Genomic DNA, 3,567 nt, shown 5'->3' with positions numbered 1-3,567 from the left:
CTATTTTAAACTTAAGTGTGCCAGATTAACAAAAATGTTATTTCCAACTTAATCACAATATATGGAAGATATTACGATTTCAAACCTAAGTGTGACAGATCAACGAAAATGCTATTTTAAACTTAAGCACAAAAGTAAAGAAACTTCTATTTATGCAAGTAGCATATCTTAAAAGATATGTCAAACTAATGAGTTTTCTAAATTTAAATTTCTTTGAAATATGATTACTATTTATAAGCGTAAGAAAAGTGTGAATTAACACTTTGTTTATTAAATGCGATAGACTAATGAGAATACTGATACTGTGACAGACAGACCAACCGACCGACAGAGCCTCTAATCCTCATAAAAAGACGCTTCTGTAAAAAGTAGCAGTAAAATCCAAAGTTAAATCAAAAACAAGGTTCGAAAATAACAAAAATAGAAAAACACTTGTCTGAGGAGATCTGAAAATATATCAAAACAAATACTTCATGGAAGTGGACATTTTTTTTTTATTCCGTTTTCCTGGAGGTTTGGACAAGAATTGCAGGAGATCTTCTGCAACAGGAAATCGTAAGAAGAATCGCTGTACTTTTGTTATACGTACATTGGCACCATAGTAAAAAGAGTTTGAAAAGGAACAAGAAAGGGGGAAAAAATGGAAAGAACCAAGAAGTAAAAAGGAAGGAAGTGCAGGGGAACAATATTATAACAAGAAAACAAAGAAAATACATTTTACAACAAAAGAAGAAGAAAAATGGAAAGACGGTTGGAAAGTTTTCTAAAGAATGTTTACTATGATCATTTATTATGAAGAGAACCAAAAAAATATATAATCAGTCTTAGAAGTTTGTTTTAAAAATTAGAGATTTTATTCTAGTTTTGCAGAAATGTACTCACTTAGACAAGAGATGATACTTTCACAAGTGAAACTTGAATGACATCCGGTAGAATGCATAAGTATACCAAGGTCAAATAGTGAAGAAACAAAAAATAAAAATCTCTCAACAGAATTTGCTAAAATATTTTTTTAAATTAGATAAAACAAAACAAAAAAAAATAAAAAAACAACAAAATAAAACAAAAAACAACAAATAAAATTAAATTAAATAAACATCCATTATAATGCGACTCGGATTGATGAGGTTAAATAGTGAAGAAATAACAAATATCTAAACAGAATTTACTAAATAGAACGAAATAAAACATAATAAACTGAAGCCAAAATAAAGTGAAATCAAAATAAAATAAAACAAAATAAAACAAAAACAATATAACAAAAGCAAAACAAATAAAAGAAAGCAAAATAAAATAAAACAAACAAAATAAAACAGAAAAAAATAAAATAACATAAATTAAACAATAAAATAAAACAAAACAAAATAAAATAAAACAAAAATTAACAAATTAAATTAATATCCATTATAATATGACTCAAATTAAGAAAATTCCACAATTATTTAAATACCAAACTTTAAAACATTCACAGCTAGAACTCGTCTTTTTACCAATAAAATTAACCTTTGTTTCTTTCTATAGGCACTAAAAATGAAACGGAACTTCCATGAACAGTTTATTCCAAGAACTTCCCATCTGTGGAACATGTTGACTTGCGACTGCTTCCCCTACATACTACAACATTATCGTTTTCAAGAAATACTATTCAAACAGTCTTCTGTAATAATCAAACTTTGTCTATTTCGTCCAGCTTTCAATCCTCTCATAGTATTGTTCATCATCCAACTGACAATCTCATTAACCATTATCCTCGAGGAGATTTTCACCTTGGTAAGTTGTGACTCATTAGTATAAATAAAAAAATTATTCAGTAATTCGCCAGTAAAAAGGAACTATAGGAAAATGAACATCCTTACATTTTTTCTGTGACCTGGCTATTTAGAATCAAACATCAATGTTTCATTCTTTTTGTTAGGGTATCTTTATATAAATTGAAAATGAGAATTACAATCATTTAAAATAAAAAGGCTGTGTGGTTTATTCAATTAATTATACATCAGACACTTAAAATAGCTATAATCATGTTGACTGACTGATTACCATAAGATCAGCATAAAGGGATGTTGAATATATAAATGATAAAATAGACTGCATTTCATTTTTTTTGGAGGGCACAGAAATACAAAGTGGTAATTATAATATTAAAAAAATGACTGGCTATTCAAAATCAAACATCAGTATTCTATTCTGTCTTGATTCCTATTTTTCTAAACTTTTGTTTGTCTGATGTTTTTGTTTTCTTCTGCTTCGGCAGGATTTAAAAAATAATCTTTTGTTTTTTTACAAGAGAGTCACCAAAGACCATTTGAGGATAAGCGTTACTGAGTGTGTAGAAGTCTGTAAGACAACTCTGTAATGATGGGTTGTAGTGGAAATTGGGCAGATTTCGGCTATAATTAAATTAGATTTGATTATTAAACAGGACGGCTCAACAGAAACTTGTTTACACTGGACTTGAAAACGATCATGTTGTAGTCAACTGGAAAACAGACGTTGCGTTTACGTTTATGTACAGATAGAAAGTGAGGGAAATTGTTGACAGTGGTTATTGCTAGATGAGTGTTTGTTATTAATGTTTTGTAGGGAGAAAACAATAACTTGAAATTCAGTCGATCATTCGTCATTAAAATAGCATTAAAGCAGAGACAGACTCGCCAAATATCTTTTATGTGAGAAAGGTTAAGGAGAAGAAAAGGACATGGCCTACTTGAATTCAAAGCTGTTTTGAACCCTGCTTAGAAAGGAAAGGGTGTTTTGAGCAGCCCCACTCCACCCGATGTGTTAACACTATTCCATCTTAAAATCTATTTGGATCTTATACATGTAAAGGATTGCATCATGAATAAAATACTTTCCAGATTTCTTTGATTGTGACATAATCTGAATGATGAGTCACACCATCTGTCGCCAGACATTCTCATACATTTTGTGACCAAATGGCTTCGTCGGGTTTTAAAATGTCCATATTTTTCTACCATTATTTTGATTACAGTGTTTTGTTCAACACCTTGCTTTATTTCTTGATGATATTTGTATTATTTGGATTCTAAGGAATCTTGAGTACCATTTTCACAATGTTTTGATCGATGTAACTTACGACCTTCTTCAGGTGTATCTTGTCGAATTCGAGAATGTTTCTGTCAAACTCGGGAATGTTCCGGTCAAACTCGGGAATGTTCCGGTCAAACTCGGGAATGTTCCGGTCAAACTCGGGAATGTTCCGGTCAAACTCGGGAATGTTCCGGTCAAACTCGGGAATGTTCCGGTCAAACTCGGGAATGTTCCGGTCAAACTCGGGAATGTTCGGGGTAAACTCGGGAATGTTCGGGGTAAACTCGGGAATGTTCGGGGCAAACTCGGGAATGTTCGGGGCAAACTCGGGAATGTTCGGAGCAAACTCGGGAATGTTCGGGGCAAACTCGGGAATGTTCGGGGCAAACTCGGGAATGTTCGGGGCAAACTCGGGAATGTTCGGGGCAAACTCGAGAATGTTCGGGGCAAACTCGAGAATGTTCGGGGCAAACTCGGAAATGTTTCAGTCAAACTCGGGAATTTGGATGGAATTTC

Source organism: Euprymna scolopes, chromosome 3, assembly GCF_053919585.1.
Source record: "Euprymna scolopes isolate OS-2025 chromosome 3, ASM5391958v1, whole genome shotgun sequence".
NCBI classification, from domain to species: Eukaryota; Metazoa; Mollusca; class Cephalopoda; order Sepiida; family Sepiolidae; genus Euprymna; species Euprymna scolopes.
This window is presented reverse-complemented; position numbering follows the sequence as displayed.